The 27,939-nt window shown below is 39.1% G+C and overlaps 22 non-coding genes across 22 annotated transcripts; all 22 read left to right on the top strand.

Moving 5' to 3' along the window:
- Window positions 1-762: 762 nt before the first annotated feature.
- LOC140031149 (5S ribosomal RNA) lies at window positions 763-881 on the top strand. The gene has a single exon (XR_011835070.1). It is a non-coding gene; the product is annotated as a 5S ribosomal RNA (ribosomal RNA).
- Window positions 882-2,005: 1,124 nt separating this feature from the next.
- On the top strand, window positions 2,006-2,124 carry LOC140029333 (5S ribosomal RNA). Its single transcript, XR_011833237.1, has one exon. It is a non-coding gene; the product is annotated as a 5S ribosomal RNA (ribosomal RNA).
- A 1,125-nt stretch (window positions 2,125-3,249) lies between these two features.
- Window positions 3,250-3,368, top strand: LOC140030924 (5S ribosomal RNA). Its single transcript, XR_011834843.1, has one exon. It is a non-coding gene; the product is annotated as a 5S ribosomal RNA (ribosomal RNA).
- Window positions 3,369-4,492: 1,124 nt separating this feature from the next.
- Window positions 4,493-4,611, top strand: LOC140029332 (5S ribosomal RNA). Its single transcript, XR_011833236.1, has one exon. It is a non-coding gene; the product is annotated as a 5S ribosomal RNA (ribosomal RNA).
- Window positions 4,612-5,736: 1,125 nt separating this feature from the next.
- LOC140030923 (5S ribosomal RNA) lies at window positions 5,737-5,855 on the top strand. Its single transcript, XR_011834842.1, has one exon. It is a non-coding gene; the product is annotated as a 5S ribosomal RNA (ribosomal RNA).
- A 1,124-nt stretch (window positions 5,856-6,979) lies between these two features.
- Window positions 6,980-7,098, top strand: LOC140029331 (5S ribosomal RNA). The gene has a single exon (XR_011833235.1). It is a non-coding gene; the product is annotated as a 5S ribosomal RNA (ribosomal RNA).
- A 1,125-nt stretch (window positions 7,099-8,223) lies between these two features.
- LOC140030922 (5S ribosomal RNA) lies at window positions 8,224-8,342 on the top strand. The gene has a single exon (XR_011834841.1). It is a non-coding gene; the product is annotated as a 5S ribosomal RNA (ribosomal RNA).
- A 1,125-nt stretch (window positions 8,343-9,467) lies between these two features.
- LOC140029330 (5S ribosomal RNA) lies at window positions 9,468-9,586 on the top strand. The gene has a single exon (XR_011833234.1). It is a non-coding gene; the product is annotated as a 5S ribosomal RNA (ribosomal RNA).
- A 1,125-nt stretch (window positions 9,587-10,711) lies between these two features.
- Window positions 10,712-10,830, top strand: LOC140030710 (5S ribosomal RNA). The gene has a single exon (XR_011834629.1). It is a non-coding gene; the product is annotated as a 5S ribosomal RNA (ribosomal RNA).
- A 1,125-nt stretch (window positions 10,831-11,955) lies between these two features.
- On the top strand, window positions 11,956-12,074 carry LOC140029959 (5S ribosomal RNA). The gene has a single exon (XR_011833874.1). It is a non-coding gene; the product is annotated as a 5S ribosomal RNA (ribosomal RNA).
- Window positions 12,075-13,199: 1,125 nt separating this feature from the next.
- On the top strand, window positions 13,200-13,318 carry LOC140030921 (5S ribosomal RNA). The gene has a single exon (XR_011834840.1). It is a non-coding gene; the product is annotated as a 5S ribosomal RNA (ribosomal RNA).
- Window positions 13,319-14,442: 1,124 nt separating this feature from the next.
- LOC140029328 (5S ribosomal RNA) lies at window positions 14,443-14,561 on the top strand. Its single transcript, XR_011833232.1, has one exon. It is a non-coding gene; the product is annotated as a 5S ribosomal RNA (ribosomal RNA).
- A 1,125-nt stretch (window positions 14,562-15,686) lies between these two features.
- Window positions 15,687-15,805, top strand: LOC140030920 (5S ribosomal RNA). Its single transcript, XR_011834839.1, has one exon. It is a non-coding gene; the product is annotated as a 5S ribosomal RNA (ribosomal RNA).
- Window positions 15,806-16,929: 1,124 nt separating this feature from the next.
- On the top strand, window positions 16,930-17,048 carry LOC140029327 (5S ribosomal RNA). Its single transcript, XR_011833231.1, has one exon. It is a non-coding gene; the product is annotated as a 5S ribosomal RNA (ribosomal RNA).
- A 1,125-nt stretch (window positions 17,049-18,173) lies between these two features.
- LOC140030919 (5S ribosomal RNA) lies at window positions 18,174-18,292 on the top strand. Its single transcript, XR_011834838.1, has one exon. It is a non-coding gene; the product is annotated as a 5S ribosomal RNA (ribosomal RNA).
- Window positions 18,293-19,416: 1,124 nt separating this feature from the next.
- On the top strand, window positions 19,417-19,535 carry LOC140030838 (5S ribosomal RNA). Its single transcript, XR_011834757.1, has one exon. It is a non-coding gene; the product is annotated as a 5S ribosomal RNA (ribosomal RNA).
- A 1,125-nt stretch (window positions 19,536-20,660) lies between these two features.
- LOC140029326 (5S ribosomal RNA) lies at window positions 20,661-20,779 on the top strand. Its single transcript, XR_011833230.1, has one exon. It is a non-coding gene; the product is annotated as a 5S ribosomal RNA (ribosomal RNA).
- A 1,125-nt stretch (window positions 20,780-21,904) lies between these two features.
- LOC140030709 (5S ribosomal RNA) lies at window positions 21,905-22,023 on the top strand. The gene has a single exon (XR_011834628.1). It is a non-coding gene; the product is annotated as a 5S ribosomal RNA (ribosomal RNA).
- A 1,125-nt stretch (window positions 22,024-23,148) lies between these two features.
- LOC140030708 (5S ribosomal RNA) lies at window positions 23,149-23,267 on the top strand. Its single transcript, XR_011834627.1, has one exon. It is a non-coding gene; the product is annotated as a 5S ribosomal RNA (ribosomal RNA).
- Window positions 23,268-24,392: 1,125 nt separating this feature from the next.
- Window positions 24,393-24,511, top strand: LOC140030918 (5S ribosomal RNA). Its single transcript, XR_011834837.1, has one exon. It is a non-coding gene; the product is annotated as a 5S ribosomal RNA (ribosomal RNA).
- Window positions 24,512-25,634: 1,123 nt separating this feature from the next.
- On the top strand, window positions 25,635-25,753 carry LOC140030917 (5S ribosomal RNA). Its single transcript, XR_011834836.1, has one exon. It is a non-coding gene; the product is annotated as a 5S ribosomal RNA (ribosomal RNA).
- A 1,123-nt stretch (window positions 25,754-26,876) lies between these two features.
- Window positions 26,877-26,995, top strand: LOC140029325 (5S ribosomal RNA). The gene has a single exon (XR_011833229.1). It is a non-coding gene; the product is annotated as a 5S ribosomal RNA (ribosomal RNA).
- Window positions 26,996-27,939: the final 944 nt, after the last annotated feature.

Genomic DNA, 27,939 nt, shown 5'->3' with positions numbered 1-27,939 from the left:
TGATATGACCCGTTTACGAATTAAAAATAATTTAATAAACATAAAAATAATTTTATCTAACTAAACTAAGTTATTCTTTTTTTCAAAGGCATTAATTACTTAATCCTAAACGAATTTATTTAATTTGTGTGAAGTTGAAATTATTATACTTGGACAAATAATATATTATATTATTTTTCACTTTTGTATTGTTTTAATTTATTTTATATTTTGCTTGGGATAAAACACTTTTACGGTGTTTAATTTATTTTAGATTTGATTTGGAATCATTTATTTAAATTTTTATTACTTGATTATGTAATTAGTTTTGTGAGAAATTGATTTTATTAGAAATTACAGTGATAAATTAATAAATTAAAATTAAGTTTCGGGTCATTTCGGGTCGACCCGCCGCCCCGTAAACCTGAAATTTTCGGGTTCGGGTCAGCATACCTGACCCGTCACGGGTTGGCGGGTCGGGGTTCGGGTCAACAGATTTTCTGGCGGGTCTGTTGACCCGAACCCGACCCGCCAACCTGATTTGGACCCGAATTGCCACCCCTAACTGCAAGCGTGAAGGATTGATTTCATGATAATTTAGAGTTGCGGGATGAGGGAAAAAAACAGGGTGCAAATCAATAACAAAAAAAAATATAAAGTAAATAAATAAAAGGATAAGAGGAAAATGCTTGAATTGACGCTTAAAATGAATTTCGGTCTAGAAAAGCCACACTGCTTCGCAGGACGGGGTAGTTTAAAAGAATAAAGCGAAAGGAACATGGCGGGTGCGATCATACCAGCAATAATGCACCGGATCCCATCAGAACTCCGAAGTTAAGCGTGCTTGGGCGAGAGTAGTACTAGGATGGGTGACCCCCTGGGAAGTCCTCGTGTTGCACCCTTTTCTTTTTTGTTTCGAAATCCAAATTTCCTATTCGTTCTTTATCCTGTAGTAATTTAGCTCCGTCGGAACGATTGTTTAATATTTTGCTTCTTGTCGAAGCGTGAAGGAGGATCTGAAGGCGCGAGACAAATCAGGAACGGTACGGCTCGATCAAAGCCCGGATCGTCGCTCAAATTTGTCGGCGCAAATGTATCACCGCAACTAGGGGTGGCAATTTTCGACACGACCTGAAAACACGACACGAACCTAACACGAAATTAATGGGTTTGGGTTGAGGTTTCGGGAATTCGGGTTGGACCCGATGAACCCGAAAAGAAAACCGGTCGATTTCGGGTCAACCCGTGGTGACCTGATATGACCCGATATGACCCGTTTACGAATTAAAAATAATTTAATAAACATAAAAATAATTTTATCTAACTAAACTAAGTTATTCTTTTTTTCAAAGGCATTAATTACTTAATCCTAAACGAATTTATTTAATTTGTGTGAAGTTGAAATTATTATACTTGGACAAATAATATATTATATTATTTTTCACTTTTGTATTGTTTTAATTTATTTTATATTTTGCTTGGGATAAAACACTTTTACGGTGTTTAATTTATTTTAGATTTGATTTGGAATCATTTATTTAAATTTTTATTACTTGATTATGTAATTAGTTTTGTGAGAAATTGATTTTATTAGAAATTACAGTGATAAATTAATAAATTAAAATTAAGTTTCGGGTCATTTCGGGTCGACCCGCCGCCCCGTAAACCTGAAATTTTCGGGTTCGGGTCAGCATACCTGACCCGTCACGGGTTGGCGGGTCGGGGTTCGGGTCAACAGATTTTCTGGCGGGTCTGTTGACCCGAACCCGACCCGCCAACCTGATTTGGACCCGAATTGCCACCCCTAACTGCAAGCGTGAAGGATTGATTTCATGATAATTTAGAGTTGCGGGATGAGGGAAAAAAACAGGGTGCAAATCAATAACAAAAAAAAATATAAAGTAAATAAATAAAAGGATAAGAGGAAAATGCTTGAATTGACGCTTAAAATGAATTTCGGTCTAGAAAAGCCACACTGCTTCGCAGGACGGGGTAGTTTAAAAGAATAAAGCGAAAGGAACATGGCGGGTGCGATCATACCAGCACTAATGCACCGGATCCCATCAGAACTCCGAAGTTAAGCGTGCTTGGGCGAGAGTAGTACTAGGATGGGTGACCCCCTGGGAAGTCCTCGTGTTGCACCCCTCTCTTTTTTGTTTCGAAATCCAAATTTCCTATTCGTTCTTTATCCTGTAGTAATTTAGCTCCGTCGGAACGATTGCTTAATAGTTTGCTTCTTGTCGAAGCGTGAAGGAGGATCTGAAGGCGCGAGACAAATCAGGAACGGTACGGCTCGATCAAAGCCCGGATCGTCGCTCAAATTTGTCGGCGCAAATGTATCACCGCAACTAGGGGTGGCAATTTTCGACACGACCTGAAAACACGACACGAACCTAACACGAAATTAATGGGTTTGGGTTGAGGTTTCGGGAATTCGGGTCAGAATCGGGTTGGACCCGATGAACCCGAAAAGAAAACCGGTCGATTTCGGGTCAACCCGTGGTGACCTGATATGACCCGTTTACGAATTAAAAATAATTTAATAAACATAAAAATAATTTTATCTAACTAAACTAAGTTATTCTTTTTTTCAAAGGCATTAATTACTTAATCCTAAACGAATTTATTTAATTTGTGTGAAGTTGAAATTATTATACTTGGACAAATAATATATTATATTATTTTTCACTTTTGTATTGTTTTAATTTATTTTATATTTTGCTTGGGATAAAACACTTTTACGGTGTTTAATTTATTTTAGATTTGATTTGGAATCATTTATTTAAATTTTTATTACTTGATTATGTAATTAGTTTTGTGAGAAATTGATTTTATTAGAAATTACAGTGATAAATTAATAAATTAAAATTAAGTTTCGGGTCATTTCGGGTCGACCCGCCGCCCCGTAAACCTGAAATTTTCGGGTTCGGGTCAGCATACCTGACCCGTCACGGGTTGGCGGGTCGGGGTTCGGGTCAACAGATTTTCTGGCGGGTCTGTTGACCCGAACCCGACCCGCCAACCTGATTTGGACCCGAATTGCCACCCCTAACTGCAAGCGTGAAGGATTGATTTCATGATAATTTAGAGTTGCGGGATGAGGGAAAAAAACAGGGTGCAAATCAATAACAAAAAAAAATATAAAGTAAATAAATAAAAGGATAAGAGGAAAATGCTTGAATTGACGCTTAAAATGAATTTCGGTCTAGAAAAGCCACACTGCTTCGCAGGACGGGGTAATTTAAAAGAATAAAGCGAAAGGAACATGGCGGGTGCGATCATACCAGCATTAATGCACTGGATCCCATCAGAACTCCGAAGTTAAGCGTGCTTGGGCGAGAGTAGTACTAGGATGGGTGACCCCCTGGGAAGTCCTCGTGTTGCACCCCTTTCTTTTTTGTTTCGAAATCCAAATTTCCTATTCGTTCTTTATCCTGTAGTAATTTAGCTCTGTCGGAACGATTGCTTAATATTTTGCTTCTTGTCGAAGCGTGAAGGAGGATCTGAAGGCGCGAGACAAATCAGGAACGGTACGGCTCGATCAAAGCCCGGATCGTCGCTCAAATTTGTCGGCGCAAATGTATCACCGCAACTAGGGGTGGCAATTTTCGACACGACCTGAAAACACGACACGAACCTAACACGAAATTAATGGGTTTGGGTTGAGGTTTCGGGAATTCGGGTTGGACCCGATGAACCCGAAAAGAAAACCGGTCGATTTCGGGTCAACCCGTGGTGACCTGATATGACCCGATATGACCCGTTTACGAATTAAAAATAATTTAATAAACATAAAAATAATTTTATCTAACTAAACTAAGTTATTCTTTTTTTCAAAGGCATTAATTACTTAATCCTAAACGAATTTATTTAATTTGTGTGAAGTTGAAATTATTATACTTGGACAAATAATATATTATATTATTTTTCACTTTTGTATTGTTTTAATTTATTTTATATTTTGCTTGGGATAAAACACTTTTACGGTGTTTAATTTATTTTAGATTTGATTTGGAATCATTTATTTAAATTTTTATTACTTGATTATGTAATTAGTTTTGTGAGAAATTGATTTTATCAGAAATTACAGTGATAAATTAATAAATTAAAATTAAGTTTCGGGTCATTTCGGGTCGACCCGCCGCCCCGTAAACCTGAAATTTTCGGGTTCGGGTCAGCATACCTGACCCGTCACGGGTTGGCGGGTCGGGGTTCGGGTCAACAGATTTTCTGGCGGGTCTGTTGACCCGAACCCGACCCGCCAACCTGATTTGGACCCGAATTGCCACCCCTAACTGCAAGCGTGAAGGATTGATTTCATGATAATTTAGAGTTGCGGGATGAGGGAAAAAAACAGGGTGCAAATCAATAACAAAAAAAAATATAAAGTAAATAAATAAAAGGATAAGAGGAAAATGCTTGAATTGACGCTTAAAATGAATTTCGGTCTAGAAAAGCCACACTGCTTCGCAGGACGGGGTAGTTTAAAAGAATAAAGCGAAAGGAACATGGCGGGTGCGATCATACCAGCACTAATGCACCGGATCCCATCAGAACTCCGAAGTTAAGCGTGCTTGGGCGAGAGTAGTACTAGGATGGGTGACCCCCTGGGAAGTCCTCGTGTTGCACCCCTCTCTTTTTTGTTTCGAAATCCAAATTTCCTATTCGTTCTTTATCCTGTAGTAATTTAGCTCCGTCGGAACGATTGCTTAATAGTTTGCTTCTTGTCGAAGCGTGAAGGAGGATCTGAAGGCGCGAGACAAATCAGGAACGGTACGGCTCGATCAAAGCCCGGATCGTCGCTCAAATTTGTCGGCGCAAATGTATCACCGCAACTAGGGGTGGCAATTTTCGACACGACCTGAAAACACGACACGAACCTAACACGAAATTAATGGGTTTGGGTTGAGGTTTCGGGAATTCGGGTCAGAATCGGGTTGGACCCGATGAACCCGAAAAGAAAACCGGTCGATTTCGGGTCAACCCGTGGTGACCTGATATGACCCGTTTACGAATTAAAAATAATTTAATAAACATAAAAATAATTTTATCTAACTAAACTAAGTTATTCTTTTTTTCAAAGGCATTAATTACTTAATCCTAAACGAATTTATTTAATTTGTGTGAAGTTGAAATTATTATACTTGGACAAATAATATATTATATTATTTTTCACTTTTGTATTGTTTTAATTTATTTTATATTTTGCTTGGGATAAAACACTTTTACGGTGTTTAATTTATTTTAGATTTGATTTGGAATCATTTATTTAAATTTTTATTACTTGATTATGTAATTAGTTTTGTGAGAAATTGATTTTATTAGAAATTACAGTGATAAATTAATAAATTAAAATTAAGTTTCGGGTCATTTCGGGTCGACCCGCCGCCCCGTAAACCTGAAATTTTCGGGTTCGGGTCAGCATACCTGACCCGTCACGGGTTGGCGGGTCGGGGTTCGGGTCAACAGATTTTCTGGCGGGTCTGTTGACCCGAACCCGACCCGCCAACCTGATTTGGACCCGAATTGCCACCCCTAACTGCAAGCGTGAAGGATTGATTTCATGATAATTTAGAGTTGCGGGATGAGGGAAAAAAACAGGGTGCAAATCAATAACAAAAAAAAATATAAAGTAAATAAATAAAAGGATAAGAGGAAAATGCTTGAATTGACGCTTAAAATGAATTTCGGTCTAGAAAAGCCACACTGCTTCGCAGGACGGGGTAATTTAAAAGAATAAAGCGAAAGGAACATGGCGGGTGCGATCATACCAGCATTAATGCACTGGATCCCATCAGAACTCCGAAGTTAAGCGTGCTTGGGCGAGAGTAGTACTAGGATGGGTGACCCCCTGGGAAGTCCTCGTGTTGCACCCCTTTCTTTTTTGTTTCGAAATCCAAATTTCCTATTCGTTCTTTATCCTGTAGTAATTTAGCTCTGTCGGAACGATTGCTTAATATTTTGCTTCTTGTCGAAGCGTGAAGGAGGATCTGAAGGCGCGAGACAAATCAGGAACGGTACGGCTCGATCAAAGCCCGGATCGTCGCTCAAATTTGTCGGCGCAAATGTATCACCGCAACTAGGGGTGGCAATTTTCGACACGACCTGAAAACACGACACGAACCTAACACGAAATTAATGGGTTTGGGTTGAGGTTTCGGGAATTCGGGTTGGACCCGATGAACCCGAAAAGAAAACCGGTCGATTTCGGGTCAACCCGTGGTGACCTGATATGACCCGATATGACCCGTTTACGAATTAAAAATAATTTAATAAACATAAAAATAATTTTATCTAACTAAACTAAGTTATTCTTTTTTTCAAAGGCATTAATTACTTAATCCTAAACGAATTTATTTAATTTGTGTGAAGTTGAAATTATTATACTTGGACAAATAATATATTATATTATTTTTCACTTTTGTATTGTTTTAATTTATTTTATATTTTGCTTGGGATAAAACACTTTTACGGTGTTTAATTTATTTTAGATTTGATTTGGAATCATTTATTTAAATTTTTATTACTTGATTATGTAATTAGTTTTGTGAGAAATTGATTTTATTAGAAATTACAGTGATAAATTAATAAATTAAAATTAAGTTTCGGGTCATTTCGGGTCGACCCGCCGCCCCGTAAACCTGAAATTTTCGGGTTCGGGTCAGCATACCTGACCCGTCACGGGTTGGCGGGTCGGGGTTCGGGTCAACAGATTTTCTGGCGGGTCTGTTGACCCGAACCCGACCCGCCAACCTGATTTGGACCCGAATTGCCACCCCTAACTGCAAGCGTGAAGGATTGATTTCATGATAATTTAGAGTTGCGGGATGAGGGAAAAAAACAGGGTGCAAATCAATAACAAAAAAAAATATAAAGTAAATAAATAAAAGGATAAGAGGAAAATGCTTGAATTGACGCTTAAAATGAATTTCGGTCTAGAAAAGCCACACTGCTTCGCAGGACGGGGTAGTTTAAAAGAATAAAGCGAAAGGAACATGGCGGGTGCGATCATACCAGCACTAATGCACCGGATCCCATCAGAACTCCGAAGTTAAGCGTGCTTGGGCGAGAGTAGTACTAGGATGGGTGACCCCCTGGGAAGTCCTCGTGTTGCACCCCTCTCTTTTTTGTTTCGAAATCCAAATTTCCTATTCGTTCTTTATCCTGTAGTAATTTAGCTCCGTCGGAACGATTGCTTAATAGTTTGCTTCTTGTCGAAGCGTGAAGGAGGATCTGAAGGCGCGAGACAAATCAGGAACGGTACGGCTCGATCAAAGCCCGGATCGTCGCTCAAATTTGTCGGCGCAAATGTATCACCGCAACTAGGGGTGGCAATTTTCGACACGACCTGAAAACACGACACGAACCTAACACGAAATTAATGGGTTTGGGTTGAGGTTTCGGGAATTCGGGTCAGAATCGGGTTGGACCCGATGAACCCGAAAAGAAAACCGGTCGATTTCGGGTCAACCCGTGGTGACCTGATATGACCCGTTTACGAATTAAAAATAATTTAATAAACATAAAAATAATTTTATCTAACTAAACTAAGTTATTCTTTTTTTCAAAGGCATTAATTACTTAATCCTAAACGAATTTATTTAATTTGTGTGAAGTTGAAATTATTATACTTGGACAAATAATATATTATATTATTTTTCACTTTTGTATTGTTTTAATTTATTTTATATTTTGCTTGGGATAAAACACTTTTACGGTGTTTAATTTATTTTAGATTTGATTTGGAATCATTTATTTAAATTTTTATTACTTGATTATGTAATTAGTTTTGTGAGAAATTGATTTTATTAGAAATTACAGTGATAAATTAATAAATTAAAATTAAGTTTCGGGTCATTTCGGGTCGACCCGCCGCCCCGTAAACCTGAAATTTTCGGGTTCGGGTCAGCATACCTGACCCGTCACGGGTTGGCGGGTCGGGGTTCGGGTCAACAGATTTTCTGGCGGGTCTGTTGACCCGAACCCGACCCGCCAACCTGATTTGGACCCGAATTGCCACCCCTAACTGCAAGCGTGAAGGATTGATTTCATGATAATTTAGAGTTGCGGGATGAGGGAAAAAAACAGGGTGCAAATCAATAACAAAAAAAAATATAAAGTAAATAAATAAAAGGATAAGAGGAAAATGCTTGAATTGACGCTTAAAATGAATTTCGGTCTAGAAAAGCCACACTGCTTCGCAGGACGGGGTAATTTAAAAGAATAAAGCGAAAGGAACATGGCGGGTGCGATCATACCAGCATTAATGCACTGGATCCCATCAGAACTCCGAAGTTAAGCGTGCTTGGGCGAGAGTAGTACTAGGATGGGTGACCCCCTGGGAAGTCCTCGTGTTGCACCCCTTTCTTTTTTGTTTCGAAATCCAAATTTCCTATTCGTTCTTTATCCTGTAGTAATTTAGCTCTGTCGGAACGATTGCTTAATATTTTGCTTCTTGTCGAAGCGTGAAGGAGGATCTGAAGGCGCGAGACAAATCAGGAACGGTACGGCTCGATCAAAGCCCGGATCGTCGCTCAAATTTGTCGGCGCAAATGTATCACCGCAACTAGGGGTGGCAATTTTCGACACGACCTGAAAACACGACACGAACCTAACACGAAATTAATGGGTTTGGGTTGAGGTTTCGGGAATTCGGGTTGGACCCGATGAACCCGAAAAGAAAACCGGTCGATTTCGGGTCAACCCGTGGTGACCTGATATGACCCGATATGACCCGTTTACGAATTAAAAATAATTTAATAAACATAAAAATAATTTTATCTAACTAAACTAAGTTATTCTTTTTTTCAAAGGCATTAATTACTTAATCCTAAACGAATTTATTTAATTTGTGTGAAGTTGAAATTATTATACTTGGACAAATAATATATTATATTATTTTTCACTTTTGTATTGTTTTAATTTATTTTATATTTTGCTTGGGATAAAACACTTTTACGGTGTTTAATTTATTTTAGATTTGATTTGGAATCATTTATTTAAATTTTTATTACTTGATTATGTAATTAGTTTTGTGAGAAATTGATTTTATCAGAAATTACAGTGATAAATTAATAAATTAAAATTAAGTTTCGGGTCATTTCGGGTCGACCCGCCGCCCCGTAAACCTGAAATTTTCGGAGTTCGGGTCAGCATACCTGACCCGTCACGGGTTGGCGGGTCGGGGTTCGGGTCAACAGATTTTCTGGCGGGTCTGTTGACCCGAACCCGACCCGCCAACCTGATTTGGACCCGAATTGCCACCCCTAACTGCAAGCGTGAAGGATTGATTTCATGATAATTTAGAGTTGCGGGATGAGGGAAAAAAACAGGGTGCAAATCAATAACAAAAAAAAATATAAAGTAAATAAATAAAAGGATAAGAGGAAAATGCTTGAATTGACGCTTAAAATGAATTTCGGTCTAGAAAAGCCACACTGCTTCGCAGGACGGGGTAGTTTAAAAGAATAAAGCGAAAGGAACATGGCGGGTGCGATCATACCAGCACTAATGCACCGGATCCCATCAGAACTCCGAAGTTAAGCGTGCTTGGGCGAGAGTAGTACTAGGATGGGTGACCCCCTGGGAAGTCCTCGTGTTGCACCCCTCTCTTTTTTGTTTCGAAATCCAAATTTCCTATTCGTTCTTTATCCTGTAGTAATTTAGCTCCGTCGGAACGATTGCTTAATAGTTTGCTTCTTGTCGAAGCGTGAAGGAGGATCTGAAGGCGCGAGACAAATCAGGAACGGTACGGCTCGATCAAAGCCCGGATCGTCGCTCAAATTTGTCGGCGCAAATGTATCACCGCAACTAGGGGTGGCAATTTTCGACACGACCTGAAAACACGACACGAACCTAACACGAAATTAATGGGTTTGGGTTGAGGTTTCGGGAATTCGGGTCAGAATCGGGTTGGACCCGATGAACCCGAAAAGAAAACCGGTCGATTTCGGGTCAACCCGTGGTGACCTGATATGACCCGTTTACGAATTAAAAATAATTTAATAAACATAAAAATAATTTTATCTAACTAAACTAAGTTATTCTTTTTTTCAAAGGCATTAATTACTTAATCCTAAACGAATTTATTTAATTTGTGTGAAGTTGAAATTATTATACTTGGACAAATAATATATTATATTATTTTTCACTTTTGTATTGTTTTAATTTATTTTATATTTTGCTTGGGATAAAACACTTTTACGGTGTTTAATTTATTTTAGATTTGATTTGGAATCATTTATTTAAATTTTTATTACTTGATTATGTAATTAGTTTTGTGAGAAATTGATTTTATTAGAAATTACAGTGATAAAGTAATAAATTAAAATTAAGTTTCGGGTCATTTCGGGTCGACCCGCCGCCCCGTAAACCTGAAATTTTCGGGTTCGGGTCAGCATACCTGACCCGTCACGGGTTGGCGGGTCGGGGTTCGGGTCAACAGATTTTCTGGCGGGTCTGTTGACCCGAACCCGACCCGCCAACCTGATTTGGACCCGAATTGCCACCCCTAACTGCAAGCGTGAAGGATTGATTTCATGATAATTTAGAGTTGCGGGATGAGGGAAAAAAACAGGGGGCAAATCAATAACAAAAAAAAATATAAAGTAAATAAATAAAAGGATAAGAGGAAAATGCTTGAATTGACGCTTAAAATGAATTTCGGTCTAGAAAAGCCACACTGCTTCGCAGGACGGGGTAGTTTAAAAGAATAAAGCGAAAGGAACATGGCGGGTGCGATCATACCAGCATTAATGCACCGGATCCCATCAGAACTCCGAAGTTAAGCGTGCTTGGGCGAGAGTAGTACTAGGATGGGTGACCCCCTGGGAAGTCCTCGTGTTGCACCCTTTTCTTTTTTGTTTCGAAATCCAAATTTCCTATTCGTTCTTTATCCTGTAGTAATTTAGCTCCGTCGGAACGATTGCTTAATATTTTGCTTCTTGTCGAAGCGTGAAGGAGGATCTGAAGGCGCGAGACAAATCAGGAACGGTACGGCTCGATCAAAGCCCGGATCGTCGCTCAAATTTGTCGGCGCAAATGTATCACCGCAACTAGGGGTGGCAATTTTCGACACGACCTGAAAACACGACACGAACCTAACACGAAATTAATGGGTTTGGGTTGAGGTTTCGGGAATTCGGGTCAGAATCGGGTTGGACCCGATGAACCCGAAAAGAAAACCGGTCGATTTCGGGTCAACCCGTGGTGACCTGATATGACCCGTTTACGAATTAAAAATAATTTAATAAACATAAAAATAATTTTATCTAACTAAACTAAGTTATTCTTTTTTTCAAAGGCATTAATTACTTAATCCTAAACGAATTTATTTAATTTGTGTGAAGTTGAAATTATTATACTTGGACAAATAATATATTATATTATTTTTCACTTTTGTATTGTTTTAATTTATTTTATATTTTGCTTGGGATAAAACACTTTTACGGTGTTTAATTTATTTTAGATTTGATTTGGAATCATTTATTTAAATTTTTATTACTTGATTATGTAATTAGTTTTGTGAGAAATTGATTTTATTAGAAATTACAGTGATAAATTAATAAATTAAAATTAAGTTTCGGGTCATTTCGGGTCGACCCGCCGCCCCGTAAACCTGAAATTTTCGGGTTCGGGTCAGCATACCTGACCCGTCACGGGTTGGCGGGTCGGGGTTCGGGTCAACAGATTTTCTGGCGGGTCTGTTGACCCGAACCCGACCCGCCAACCTGATTTGGACCCGAATTGCCACCCCTAACTGCAAGCGTGAAGGATTGATTTCATGATAATTTAGAGTTGCGGGATGAGGGAAAAAAACAGGGTGCAAATCAATAACAAAAAAAAATATAAAGTAAATAAATAAAAGGATAAGAGGAAAATGCTTGAATTGACGCTTAAAATGAATTTCGGTCTAGAAAAGCCACACTGCTTCGCAGGACGGGGTAGTTTAAAAGAATAAAGCGAAAGGAACATGGCGGGTGCGATCATACCAGCACTAATGCACCGGATCCCATCAGAACTCCGAAGTTAAGCGTGCTTGGGCGAGAGTAGTACTAGGATGGGTGACCCCCTGGGAAGTCCTCGTGTTGCACCCATCTCTTTTTTGTTTCGAAATCCAAATTTCCTATTCGTTCTTTATCCTGTAGTAATTTAGCTCCGTCGGAACGATTGCTTAATAGTTTGCTTCTTGTCGAAGCGTGAAGGAGGATCTGAAGGCGCGAGACAAATCAGGAACGGTACGGCTCGATCAAAGCCCGGATCGTCGCTCAAATTTGTCGGCGCAAATGTATCACCGCAACTAGGGGTGGCAATTTTCGACACGACCTGAAAACACGACACGAACCTAACACGAAATTAATGGGTTTGGGTTGAGGTTTCGGGAATTCGGGTCAGAATCGGGTTGGACCCGATGAACCCGAAAAGAAAACCGGTCGATTTCGGGTCAACCCGTGGTGACCTGATATGACCCGTTTACGAATTAAAAATAATTTAATAAACATAAAAATAATTTTATCTAACTAAACTAAGTTATTCTTTTTTTCAAAGGCATTAATTACTTAATCCTAAACGAATTTATTTAATTTGTGTGAAGTTGAAATTATTATACTTGGACAAATAATATATTATATTATTTTTCACTTTTGTATTGTTTTAATTTATTTTATATTTTGCTTGGGATAAAACACTTTTACGGTGTTTAATTTATTTTAGATTTGATTTGGAATCATTTATTTAAATTTTTATTACTTGATTATGTAATTAGTTTTGTGAGAAATTGATTTTATTAGAAATTACAGTGATAAATTAATAAATTAAAATTAAGTTTCGGGTCATTTCGGGTCGACCCGCCGCCCCGTAAACCTGAAATTTTCGGGTTCGGGTCAGCATACCTGACCCGTCACGGGTTGGCGGGTCGGGGTTCGGGTCAACAGATTTTCTGGCGGGTCTGTTGACCCGAACCCGACCCGCCAACCTGATTTGGACCCGAATTGCCACCCCTAACTGCAAGCGTGAAGGATTGATTTCATGATAATTTAGAGTTGCGGGATGAGGGAAAAAAACAGGGTGCAAATCAATAACAAAAAAAAATATAAAGTAAATAAATAAAAGGATAAGAGGAAAATGCTTGAATTGACGCTTAAAATGAATTTCGGTCTAGAAAAGCCACACTGCTTCGCAGGACGGGGTAGTTTAAAAGAATAAAGCGAAAGGAACATGGCGGGTGCGATCATACCAGCATTAATGCACTGGATCCCATCAGAACTCCGAAGTTAAGCGTGCTTGGGCGAGAGTAGTACTAGGATGGGTGACCCCCTGGGAAGTCCTCGTGTTGCACCCCTTTCTTTTTTGTTTCGAAATCCAAATTTCCTATTCGTTCTTTATCCTGTAGTAATTTAGCTCTGTCGGAACGATTGCTTAATATTTTGCTTCTTGTCGAAGCGTGAAGGAGGATCTGAAGGCGCGAGACAAATCAGGAACGGTACGGCTGGATCAAAGCCCGGATCGTCGCTCAAATTTGTCGGCGCAAATGTATCACCGCAACTAGGGGTGGCAATTTTCGACACGACCTGAAAACACGACACGAACCTAACACGAAATTAATGGGTTTGGGTTGAGGTTTCGGGAATTCGGGTTGGACCCGATGAACCCGAAAAGAAAACCGGTCGATTTCGGGTCAACCCGTGGTGACCTGATATGACCCGATATGACCCGTTTACGAATTAAAAATAATTTAATAAACATAAAAATAATTTTATCTAACTAAACTAAGTTATTCTTTTTTTCAAAGGCATTAATTACTTAATCCTAAACGAATTTATTTAATTTGTGTGAAGTTGAAATTATTATACTTGGACAAATAATATATTATATTATTTTTCACTTTTGTATTGTTTTAATTTATTTTATATTTTGCTTGGGATAAAACACTTTTACGGTGTTTAATTTATTTTAGATTTGATTTGGAATCATTTATTTAAATTTTTATTACTTGATTATGTAATTAGTTTTGTGAGAAATTGATTTTATCAGAAATTACAGTGATAAATTAATAAATTAAAATTAAGTTTCGGGTCATTTCGGGTCGACCCGCCGCCCCGTAAACCTGAAATTTTCGGGTTCGGGTCAGCATACCTGACCCGTCACGGGTTGGCGGGTCGGGGTTCGGGTCAACAGATTTTCTGGCGGGTCTGTTGACCCGAACCCGACCCGCCAACCTGATTTGGACCCGAATTGCCACCCCTAACTGCAAGCGTGAAGGATTGATTTCATGATAATTTAGAGTTGCGGGATGAGGGAAAAAAACAGGGTGCAAATCAATAACAAAAAAAAATATAAAGTAAATAAATAAAAGGATAAGAGGAAAATGCTTGAATTGACGCTTAAAATGAATTTCGGTCTAGAAAAGCCACACTGCTTCGCAGGACGGGGTAGTTTAAAAGAATAAAGCGAAAGGAACATGGCGGGTGCGATCATACCAGCACTAATGCACCGGATCCCATCAGAACTCCGAAGTTAAGCGTGCTTGGGCGAGAGTAGTACTAGGATGGGTGACCCCCTGGGAAGTCCTCGTGTTGCACCCCTCTCTTTTTTGTTTCGAAATCCAAATTTCCTATTCGTTCTTTATCCTGTAGTAATTTAGCTCCGTCGGAACGATTGCTTAATAGTTTGCTTCTTGTCGAAGCGTGAAGGAGGATCTGAAGGCGCGAGACAAATCAGGAACGGTACGGCTCGATCAAAGCCCGGATCGTCGCTCAAATTTGTCGGCGCAAATGTATCACCGCAACTAGGGGTGGCAATTTTCGACACGACCTGAAAACACGACACGAACCTAACACGAAATTAATGGGTTTGGGTTGAGGTTTCGGGAATTCGGGTCAGAATCGGGTTGGACCCGATGAACCCGAAAAGAAAACCGGTCGATTTCGGGTCAACCCGTGGTGACCTGATATGACCCGTTTACGAATTAAAAATAATTTAATAAACATAAAAATAATTTTATCTAACTAAACTAAGTTATTCTTTTTTTCAAAGGCATTAATTACTTAATCCTAAACGAATTTATTTAATTTGTGTGAAGTTGAAATTATTATACTTGGACAAATAATATATTATATTATTTTTCACTTTTGTATTGTTTTAATTTATTTTATATTTTGCTTGGGATAAAACACTTTTACGGTGTTTAATTTATTTTAGATTTGATTTGGAATCATTTATTTAAATTTTTATTACTTGATTATGTAATTAGTTTTGTGAGAAATTGATTTTATTAGAAATTACAGTGATAAATTAATAAATTAAAATTAAGTTTCGGGTCATTTCGGGTCGACCCGCCGCCCCGTAAACCTGAAATTTTCGGGTTCGGGTCAGCATACCTGACCCGTCACGGGTTGGCGGGTCGGGGTTCGGGTCAACAGATTTTCTGGCGGGTCTGTTGACCCGAACCCGACCCGCCAACCTGATTTGGACCCGAATTGCCACCCCTAACTGCAAGCGTGAAGGATTGATTTCATGATAATTTAGAGTTGCGGGATGAGGGAAAAAAACAGGGTGCAAATCAATAACAAAAAAAAATATAAAGTAAATAAATAAAAGGATAAGAGGAAAATGCTTGAATTGACGCTTAAAATGAATTTCGGTCTAGAAAAGCCACACTGCTTCGCAGGACGGGGTAATTTAAAAGAATAAAGCGAAAGGAACATGGCGGGTGCGATCATACCAGCATTAATGCACTGGATCCCATCAGAACTCCGAAGTTAAGCGTGCTTGGGCGAGAGTAGTACTAGGATGGGTGACCCCCTGGGAAGTCCTCGTGTTGCACCCCTTTCTTTTTTGTTTCGAAATCCAAATTTCCTATTCGTTCTTTATCCTGTAGTAATTTAGCTCTGTCGGAACGATTGCTTAATATTTTGCTTCTTGTCGAAGCGTGAAGGAGGATCTGAAGGCGCGAGACAAATCAGGAACGGTACGGCTCGATCAAAGCCCGGATCGTCGCTCAAATTTGTCGGCGCAAATGTATCACCGCAACTAGGGGTGGCAATTTTCGACACGACCTGAAAACACGACACGAACCTAACACGAAATTAATGGGTTTGGGTTGAGGTTTCGGGAATTCGGGTTGGACCCGATGAACCCGAAAAGAAAACCGGTCGATTTCGGGTCAACCCGTGGTGACCTGATATGACCCGATATGACCCGTTTACGAATTAAAAATAATTTAATAAACATAAAAATAATTTTATCTAACTAAACTAAGTTATTCTTTTTTTCAAAGGCATTAATTACTTAATCCTAAACGAATTTATTTAATTTGTGTGAAGTTGAAATTATTATACTTGGACAAATAATATATTATATTATTTTTCACTTTTGTATTGTTTTAATTTATTTTATATTTTGCTTGGGATAAAACACTTTTACGGTGTTTAATTTATTTTAGATTTGATTTGGAATCATTTATTTAAATTTTTATTACTTGATTATGTAATTAGTTTTGTGAGAAATTGATTTTATCAGAAATTACAGTGATAAATTAATAAATTAAAATTAAGTTTCGGGTCATTTCGGGTCGACCCGCCGCCCCGTAAACCTGAAATTTTCGGGTTCGGGTCAGCATACCTGACCCGTCACGGGTTGGCGGGTCGGGGTTCGGGTCAACAGATTTTCTGGCGGGTCTGTTGACCCGAACCCGACCCGCCAACCTGATTTGGACCCGAATTGCCACCCCTAACTGCAAGCGTGAAGGATTGATTTCATGATAATTTAGAGTTGCGGGATGAGGGAAAAAAACAGGGTGCAAATCAATAACAAAAAAAAATATAAAGTAAATAAATAAAAGGATAAGAGGAAAATGCTTGAATTGACGCTTAAAATGAATTTCGGTCTAGAAAAGCCACACTGCTTCGCAGGACGGGGTAGTTTAAAAGAATAAAGCGAAAGGAACATGGCGGGTGCGATCATACCAGCACTAATGCACCGGATCCCATCAGAACTCCGAAGTTAAGCGTGCTTGGGCGAGAGTAGTACTAGGATGGGTGACCCCCTGGGAAGTCCTCGTGTTGCACCCCTCTCTTTTTTGTTTCGAAATCCAAATTTCCTATTCGTTCTTTATCCTGTAGTAATTTAGCTCCGTCGGAACGATTGCTTAATAGTTTGCTTCTTGTCGAAGCGTGAAGGAGGATCTGAAGGCGCGAGACAAATCAGGAACGGTACGGCTCGATCAAAGCCCGGATCGTCGCTCAAATTTGTCGGCGCAAATGTATCACCGCAACTAGGGGTGGCAATTTTCGACACGACCTGAAAACACGACACGAACCTAACACGAAATTAATGGGTTTGGGTTGAGGTTTCGGGAATTCGGGTCAGAATCGGGTTGGACCCGATGAACCCGAAAAGAAAACCGGTCGATTTCGGGTCAACCCGTGGTGACCTGATATGACCCGTTTACGAATTAAAAATAATTTAATAAACATAAAAATAATTTTATCTAACTAAACTAAGTTATTCTTTTTTTCAAAGGCATTAATTACTTAATCCTAAACGAATTTATTTAATTTGTGTGAAGTTGAAATTATTATACTTGGACAAATAATATATTATATTATTTTTCACTTTTGTATTGTTTTAATTTATTTTATATTTTGCTTGGGATAAAACACTTTTACGGTGTTTAATTTATTTTAGATTTGATTTGGAATCATTTATTTAAATTTTTATTACTTGATTATGTAATTAGTTTTGTGAGAAATTGATTTTATTAGAAATTACAGTGATAAAGTAATAAATTAAAATTAAGTTTCGGGTCATTTCGGGTCGACCCGCCGCCCCGTAAACCTGAAATTTTCGGGTTCGGGTCAGCATACCTGACCCGTCACGGGTTGGCGGGTCGGGGTTCGGGTCAACAGATTTTCTGGCGGGTCTGTTGACCCGAACCCGACCCGCCAACCTGATTTGGACCCGAATTGCCACCCCTAACTGCAAGCGTGAAGGATTGATTTCATGATAATTTAGAGTTGCGGGATGAGGGAAAAAAACAGGGTGCAAATCAATAACAAAAAAAAATATAAAGTAAATAAATAAAAGGATAAGAGGAAAATGCTTGAATTGACGCTTAAAATGAATTTCGGTCTAGAAAAGCCACACTGCTTCGCAGGACGGGGTAATTTAAAAGAATAAAGCGAAAGGAACATGGCGGGTGCGATCATACCAGCATTAATGCACTGGATCCCATCAGAACTCCGAAGTTAAGCGTGCTTGGGCGAGAGTAGTACTAGGATGGGTGACCCCCTGGGAAGTCCTCGTGTTGCACCCCTTTCTTTTTTGTTTCGAAATCCAAATTTCCTATTCGTTCTTTATCCTGTAGTAATTTAGCTCCGTCGGAACGATTGCTTAATATTTTGCTTCTTGTCGAAGCGTGAAGGAGGATCTGAAGGCGCGAGACAAATCAGGAACGGTACGGCTCGATCAAAGCCCGGATCGTCGCTCAAATTTGTCGGCGCAAATGTATCACCGCAACTAGGGGTGGCAATTTTCGACACGACCTGAAAACACGACACGAACCTAACACGAAATTAATGGGTTTGGGTTGAGGTTTCGGGAATTCGGGTTGGACCCGATGAACCCGAAAAGAAAACCGGTCGATTTCGGGTCAACCCGTGGTGACCTGATATGACCCGATATGACCCGTTTACGAATTAAAAATAATTTAATAAACATAAAAATAATTTTATCTAACTAAACTAAGTTATTCTTTTTTTCAAAGGCATTAATTACTTAATCCTAAACGAATTTATTTAATTTGTGTGAAGTTGAAATTATTATACTTGGACAAATAATATATTATATTATTTTTCACTTTTGTATTGTTTTAATTTATTTTATATTTTGCTTGGGATAAAACACTTTTACGGTGTTTAATTTATTTTAGATTTGATTTGGAATCATTTATTTAAATTTTTATTACTTGATTATGTAATTAGTTTTGTGAGAAATTGATTTTATTAGAAATTACAGTGATAAATTAATAAATTAAAATTAAGTTTCGGGTCATTTCGGGTCGACCCGCCGCCCCGTAAACCTGAAATTTTCGGGTTCGGGTCAGCATACCTGACCCGTCACGGGTTGGCGGGTCGGGGTTCGGGTCAACAGATTTTCTGGCGGGTCTGTTGACCCGAACCCGACCCGCCAACCTGATTTGGACCCGAATTGCCACCCCTAACTGCAAGCGTGAAGGATTGATTTCATGATAATTTAGAGTTGCGGGATGAGGGAAAAAAACAGGGTGCAAATCAATAACAAAAAAAAATATAAAGTAAATAAATAAAAGGATAAGAGGAAAATGCTTGAATTGACGCTTAAAATGAATTTCGGTCTAGAAAAGCCACACTGCTTCGCAGGACGGGGTAGTTTAAAAGAATAAAGCGAAAGGAACATGGCGGGTGCGATCATACCAGCACTAATGCACCGGATCCCATCAGAACTCCGAAGTTAAGCGTGCTTGGGCGAGAGTAGTACTAGGATGGTTGACCCCCTGGGAAGTCCTCGTGTTGCACTCCTCTCTTTTTTGTTTCGAAATCCAAATTTCCTATTCGTTCTTTATCCCGTAGTAATTTAGCTCCGTCGGAACGATTGCTTAATATTTTGCTTCTTGTTGAAGCGTGAAGGAGGATCTGAAGGCGCGAGACAAATCAGGAACGGTACGGCTCGATCAAAAGCCCGGATCGTCGCTCAAATTTGTCGGCGCAAATGTATCACCGCAACTAGGGGTGGCAATTTTCGACACGACCTGAAAACACGACACGAACCTAACACGAAATTAATGGGTTTGGGTTGAGGTTTCGGGAATTCGGGTTGGACCCGATGAACCCGAAAAGAAAACCGGTCGATTTCGGGTCAACCCGTGGTGACCTGATATGACCCGATATGACCCGTTTACGAATTAAAAATAATTTAATAAACATAAAAATAATTTTATCTAACTAAACTAAGTTATTCTTTTTTTCAAAGGCATTAATTACTTAATCCTAAACGAATTTATTTAATTTGTGTGAAGTTGAAATTATTATACTTGGACAAATAATATATTATATTATTTTTCACTTTTGTATTGTTTTAATTTATTTTATAATTTGCTTGGGATAAAACACTTTTACGGTGTTTAATTTATTTTAGATTTGATTTGGAATCATTTATTTAAATTTTTATTACTTGATTATGTAATTAGTTTTGTGAGAAATTGATTTTATCAGAAATTACAGTGATAAATTAATAAATTAAAATTAAGTTTCGGGTCATTTCGGGTCGACCCGCCGCCCCGTAAACCTGAAATTTTCGGGTTCGGGTCAGCATACCTGACCCGTCACGGGTTGGCGGGTCGGGGTTCGGGTCAACAGATTTTCTGGCGGGTCTGTTGACCCGAACCCGACCCGCCAACCTGATTTGGACCCGAATTGCCACCCCTAACTGCAAGCGTGAAGGATTGATTTCATGATAATTTAGAGTTGCGGGATGAGGGAAAAAAACAGGGTGCAAATCAATAACAAAAAAAAATATAAAGTAAATAAATAAAAGGATAAGAGGAAAATGCTTGAATTGACGCTTAAAATGAATTTCGGTCTAGAAAAGCCACACTGCTTCGCAGGACGGGGTAGTTTAAAAGAATAAAGCGAAAGGAACATGGCGGGTGCGATCATACCAGCACTAATGCACCGGATCCCATCAGAACTCCGAAGTTAAGCGTGCTTGGGCGAGAGTAGTACTAGGATGGGTGACCCCCTGGGAAGTCCTCGTGTTGCACCCCTCTCTTTTTTGTTTCGAAATCCAAATTTCCTATTCGTTCTTTATCCTGTAGTAATTTAGCTCCGTCGGAACGATTGCTTAATAGTTTGCTTCTTGTCGAAGCGTGAAGGAGGATCTGAAGGCGCGAGACAAATCAGGAACGGTACGGCTCGATCAAAGCCCGGATCGTCGCTCAAATTTGTCGGCGCAAATGTATCACCGCAACTAGGGGTGGCAATTTTCGACACGACCTGAAAACACGACACGAACCTAACACGAAATTAATGGGTTTGGGTTGAGGTTTCGGGAATTCGGGTCAGAATCGGGTTGGACCCGATGAACCCGAAAAGAAAACCGGTCGATTTCGGGTCAACCCGTGGTGACCTGATATGACCCGTTTACGAATTAAAAATAATTTAATAAACATAAAAATAATTTTATCTAACTAAACTAAGTTATTCTTTTTTTCAAAGGCATTAATTACTTAATCCTAAACGAATTTATTTAATTTGTGTGAAGTTGAAATTATTATACTTGGACAAATAATATATTATATTATTTTTCACTTTTGTATTGTTTTAATTTATTTTATATTTTGCTTGGGATAAAACACTTTTACGGTGTTTAATTTATTTTAGATTTGATTTGGAATCATTTATTTAAATTTTTATTACTTGATTATGTAATTAGTTTTGTGAGAAATTGATTTTATTAGAAATTACAGTGATAAAGTAATAAATTAAAATTAAGTTTCGGGTCATTTCGGGTCGACCCGCCGCCCCGTAAACCTGAAATTTTCGGGTTCGGGTCAGCATACCTGACCCGTCACGGGTTGGCGGGTCGGGGTTCGGGTCAACAGATTTTCTGGCGGGTCTGTTGACCCGAACCCGACCCGCCAACCTGATTTGGACCCGAATTGCCACCCCTAACTGCAAGCGTGAAGGATTGATTTCATGATAATTTAGAGTTGCGGGATGAGGGAAAAAAACAGGGGGCAAATCAATAACAAAAAAAAATATAAAGTAAATAAATAAAAGGATAAGAGGAAAATGCTTGAATTGACGCTTAAAATGAATTTCGGTCTAGAAAAGCCACACTGCTTCGCAGGACGGGGTAGTTTAAAAGAATAAAGCGAAAGGAACATGGCGGGTGCGATCATACCAGCATTAATGCACCGGATCCCATCAGAACTCCGAAGTTAAGCGTGCTTGGGCGAGAGTAGTACTAGGATGGGTGACCCCCTGGGAAGTCCTCGTGTTGCACCCTTTTCTTTTTTGTTTCGAAATCCAAATTTCCTATTCGTTCTTTATCCTGTAGTAATTTAGCTCCGTCGGAACGATTGCTTAATATTTTGCTTCTTGTCGAAGCGTGAAGGAGGATCTGAAGGCGCGAGACAAATCAGGAACGGTACGGCTCGATCAAAGCCCGGATCGTCGCTCAAATTTGTCGGCGCAAATGTATCACCGCAACTAGGGGTGGCAATTTTCGACACGACCTGAAAACACGACACGAACCTAACACGAAATTAATGGGTTTGGGTTGAGGTTTCGGGAATTCGGGTCAGAATCGGGTTGGACCCGATGAACCCGAAAAGAAAACCGGTCGATTTCGGGTCAACCCGTGGTGACCTGATATGACCCGTTTACGAATTAAAAATAATTTAATAAACATAAAAATAATTTTATCTAACTAAACTAAGTTATTCTTTTTTTCAAAGGCATTAATTACTTAATCCTAAACGAATTTATTTAATTTGTGTGAAGTTGAAATTATTATACTTGGACAAATAATATATTATATTATTTTTCACTTTTGTATTGTTTTAATTTATTTTATATTTTGCTTGGGATAAAACACTTTTACGGTGTTTAATTTATTTTAGATTTGATTTGGAATCATTTATTTAAATTTTTATTACTTGATTATGTAATTAGTTTTGTGAGAAATTGATTTTATTAGAAATTACAGTGATAAATTAATAAATTAAAATTAAGTTTCGGGTCATTTCGGGTCGACCCGCCGCCCCGTAAACCTGAAATTTTCGGGTTCGGGTCAGCATACCTGACCCGTCACGGGTTGGCGGGTCGGGGTTCGGGTCAACAGATTTTCTGGCGGGTCTGTTGACCCGAACCCGACCCGCCAACCTGATTTGGACCCGAATTGCCACCCCTAACTGCAAGCGTGAAGGATTGATTTCATGATAATTTAGAGTTGCGGGATGAGGGAAAAAAACAGGGTGCAAATCAATAACAAAAAAAAATATAAAGTAAATAAATAAAAGGATAAGAGGAAAATGCTTGAATTGACGCTTAAAATGAATTTCGGTCTAGAAAAGCCACACTGCTTCGCAGGACGGGGTAGTTTAAAAGAATAAAGCGAAAGGAACATGGCGGGTGCGATCATACCAGCATTAATGCACCGGATCCCATCAGAACTCCGAAGTTAAGCGTGCTTGGGCGAGAGTAGTACTAGGATGGGTGACCCCCTGGGAAGTCCTCGTGTTGCACCCTTTTCTTTTTTGTTTCGAAATCCAAATTTCCTATTCGTTCTTTATCCTGTAGTAATTTAGCTCCGTCGGAACGATTGCTTAATATTTTGCTTCTTGTCGAAGCGTGAAGGAGGATCTGAAGGCGCGAGACAAATCAGGAACGGTACGGCTCGATCAAAGCCCGGATCGTCGCTCAAATTTGTCGGCGCAAATGTATCACCGCAACTAGGGGTGGCAATTTTCGACACGACCTGAAAACACGACACGAACCTAACACGAAATTAATGGGTTTGGGTTGAGGTTTCGGGAATTCGGGTCAGAATCGGGTTGGACCCGATGAACCCGAAAAGAAAACCGGTCGATTTCGGGTCAACCCGTGGTGACCTGATATGACCCGTTTACGAATTAAAAATAATTTAATAAACATAAAAATAATTTTATCTAACTAAACTAAGTTATTCTTTTTTTCAAAGGCATTAATTACTTAATCCTAAACGAATTTATTTAATTTGTGTGAATTTGAAATTATTATACTTGGACAAATAATATATTATATTATTTTTCACTTTTGTATTGTTTTAATTTATTTTATATTTTGCTTGGGATAAAACACTTTTACGGTGTTTAATTTATTTTAGATTTGATTTGGAATCATTTATTTAAATTTTTATTACTTGATTATGTAATTAGTTTTGTGAGAAATTGATTTTATTAGAAATTACAGTGATAAATTAATAAATTAAAATTAAGTTTCGGGTCATTTCGGGTCGACCCGCCGCCCCGTAAACCTGAAATTTTCGGGTTCGGGTCAGCATACCTGACCCGTCACGGGTTGGCGGGTCGGGGTTCGGGTCAACAGATTTTCTGGCGGGTCTGTTGACCCGAACCCGACCCGCCAACCTGATTTGGACCCGAATTGCCACCCCTAACTGCAAGCGTGAAGGATTGATTTCATGATAATTTAGAGTTGCGGGATGAGGGAAAAAAACAGGGTGCAAATCAATAACAAAAAAAAATATAAAGTAAATAAATAAAAGGATAAGAGGAAAATGCTTGAATTGACGCTTAAAATGAATTTCGGTCTAGAAAAGCCACACTGCTTCGCAGGACGGGGTAGTTTAAAAGAATAAAGCGAAAGGAACATGGCGGGTGCGATCATACCAGCATTAATGCACTGGATCCCATCAGAACTCCGAAGTTAAGCGTGCTTGGGCGAGAGTAGTACTAGGATGGGTGACCCCCTGGGAAGTCCTCGTGTTGCACCCCTTTCTTTTTTGTTTCGAAATCAAAATTTCCTATTCGTTCTTTATCCTGTAGTAATTTAGCTCCGTCGGAACGATTGCTTAATATTTTGCTTCTTGTCGAAGCGTGAAGGAGGATCTGAAGGCGCGAGACAAATCAGGAACGGTACGGCTCGATCAAAGCCCGGATCGTCGCTCAAATTTGTCGGCGCAAATGTATCACCGCAACTAGGGGTGGCAATTTTCGACACGACCTGAAAACACGACACGAACCTAACACGAAATTAATGGGTTTGGGTTGAGGTTTCGGGAATTCGGGTTGGACCCGATGAACCCGAAAAGAAAACCGGTCGATTTCGGGTCAACCCGTGGTGACCTGATATGACCCGATATGACCCGTTTACGAATTAAAAATAATTTAATAAACATAAAAATAATTTATCTAACTAAACTAAGTTATTCTTTTTTTCAAAGGCATTAATTACTTAATCCTAAACGAATTTATTTAATTTGTGTGAAGTTGAAATTATTATACTTGGACAAATAATATATTATATTATTTTTCACTTTTGTATTGTTTTAATTTATTTTATATTTTGCTTGGGATAAAACACTTTTACGGTGTTTAATTTATTTTAGATTTGATTTGGAATCATTTATTTAAATTTTTATTACTTGATTATGTAATTAGTTTTGTGAGAAATTGATTTTATCAGAAATTACAGTGATAAATTAATAAATTAAAATTAAGTTTCGGGTCATTTCGGGTCGACCCGCCGCCCCGTAAACCTGAAATTTTCGGGTTCGGGTCAGCATACCTGACCCGTCACGGGTTGGCGGGTCGGGGTTCGGGTCAACAGATTTTCTGGCGGGTCTGTTGACCCGAACCCGACCCGCCAACCTGATTTGGACCCGAATTGCCACCCCTAACTGCAAGCGTGAAGGATTGATTTCATGATAATTTAGAGTTGCGGGATGAGGGAAAAAAACAGGGTGCAAATCAATAACAAAAAAAAATATAAAGTAAATAAATAAAAGGATAAGAGGAAAATGCTTGAATTGACGCTTAAAATGAATTTCGGTCTAGAAAAGCCACACTGCTTCGCAGGACGGGGTAGTTTAAAAGAATAAAGCGAAAGGAACATGGCGGGTGCGATCATACCAGCATTAATGCACTGGATCCCATCAGAACTCCGAAGTTAAGCGTGCTTGGGCGAGAGTAGTACTAGGATGGGTGACCCCCTGGGAAGTCCTCGTGTTGCACCCCTTTCTTTTTTGTTTCGAAATCAAAATTTCCTATTCGTTCTTTATCCTGTAGTAATTTAGCTCCGTCGGAACGATTGCTTAATATTTTGCTTCTTGTCGAAGCGTGAAGGAGGATCTGAAGGCGCGAGACAAATCAGGAACGGTACGGCTCGATCAAAGCCCGGATCGTCGCTCAAATTTGTCGGCGCAAATGTATCACCGCAACTAGGGGTGGCAATTTTCGACACGACCTGAAAACACGACACGAACCTAACACGAAATTAATGGGTTTGGGTTGAGGTTTCGGGAATTCGGGTTGGACCCGATGAACCCGAAAAGAAAACCGGTCGATTTCGGGTCAACCCGTGGTGACCTGATATGACCCGATATGACCCGTTTACGAATTAAAAATAATTTAATAAACATAAAAATAATTTATCTAACTAAACTAAGTTATTCTTTTTTTCAAAGGCATTAATTACTTAATCCTAAACGAATTTATTTAATTTGTGTGAAGTTGAAATTATTATACTTGGACAAATAATATATTATATTATTTTTCACTTTTGTATTGTTTTAATTTATTTTATATTTTGCTTGGGATAAAACACTTTTACGGTGTTTAATTTATTTTAGATTTGATTTGGAATCATTTATTTAAATTTTTATTACTTGATTATGTAATTAGTTTTGTGAGAAATTGATTTTATCAGAAATTACAGTGATAAATTAATAAATTAAAATTAAGTTTCGGGTCATTTCGGGTCGACCCGCCGCCCCGTAAACCTGAAATTTTCGGGTTCGGGTCAGCATACCTGACCCGTCACGGGTTGGCGGGTCGGGGTTCGGGTCAACAGATTTTCTGGCGGGTCTGTTGACCCGAACCCGACCCGCCAACCTGATTTGGACCCGAATTGCCACCCCTAACTGCAAGCGTGAAGGATTGATTTCATGATAATTTAGAGTTGCGGGATGAGGGAAAAAAACAGGGTGCAAATCAATAACAAAAAAAAATATAAAGTAAATAAATAAAAGGATAAGAGGAAAATGCTTGAATTGACGCTTAAAATGAATTTCGGTCTAGAAAAGCCACACTGCTTCGCAGGACGGGGTAGTTTAAAAGAATAAAGCGAAAGGAACATGGCGGGTGCGATCATACCAGCACTAATGCACCGGATCCCATCAGAACTCCGAAGTTAAGCGTGCTTGGGCGAGAGTAGTACTAGGATGGGTGACCCCCTGGGAAGTCCTCGTGTTGCACCCCTCTCTTTTTTGTTTCGAAATCCAAATTTCCTATTCGTTCTTTATCCTGTAGTAATTTAGCTCCGTCGGAACGATTGCTTAATAGTTTGCTTCTTGTCGAAGCGTGAAGGAGGATCTGAAGGCGCGAGACAAATCAGGAACGGTACGGCTCGATCAAAGCCCGGATCGTCGCTCAAATTTGTCGGCGCAAATGTATCACCGCAACTAGGGGTGGCAATTTTCGACACGACCTGAAAACACGACACGAACCTAACACGAAATTAATGGGTTTGGGTTGAGGTTTCGGGAATTCGGGTCAGAATCGGGTTGGACCCGATGAACCCGAAAAGAAAACCGGTCGATTTCGGGTCAACCCGTGGTGACCTGATATGACCCGTTTACGAATTAAAAATAATTTAATAAACATAAAAATAATTTTATCTAACTAAACTAAGTTATTCTTTTTTTCAAAGGCATTAATTACTTAATCCTAAACGAATTTATTTAATTTGTGTGAAGTTGAAATTATTATACTTGGACAAATAATATATTATATTATTTTTCACTTTTGTATTGTTTTAATTTATTTTATATTTTGCTTGGGATAAAACACTTTTACGGTGTTTAATTTATTTTAGATTTGATTTGGAATCATTTATTTAAATTTTTATTACTTGATTATGTAATTAGTTTTGTGAGAAATTGATTTTATTAGAAATTACAGTGATAAATTAATAAATTAAAATTAAGTTCCGGGTCATTTCGGGTCGACCCGCCGCCCCGTAAACCTGAAATTTTCGGGTTCGGGTCAGCATACCTGACCCGTCACGGGTTGGCGGGTCGGGGTTCGGGTCAACAGATTTTCTGGCGGGTCTGTTGACCCGAACCCGACCCGCCAACCTGATTTGGACCCGAATTGCCACCCCTAACTGCAAGCGTGAAGGATTGATTTCATGATAATTTAGA

Source organism: Coffea arabica, chromosome 11e, assembly GCF_036785885.1.
Source record: "Coffea arabica cultivar ET-39 chromosome 11e, Coffea Arabica ET-39 HiFi, whole genome shotgun sequence".
Classification (NCBI taxonomy): Eukaryota; Viridiplantae; Streptophyta; class Magnoliopsida; order Gentianales; family Rubiaceae; genus Coffea; species Coffea arabica.
This window is presented reverse-complemented; position numbering and strand designations above follow the sequence as displayed.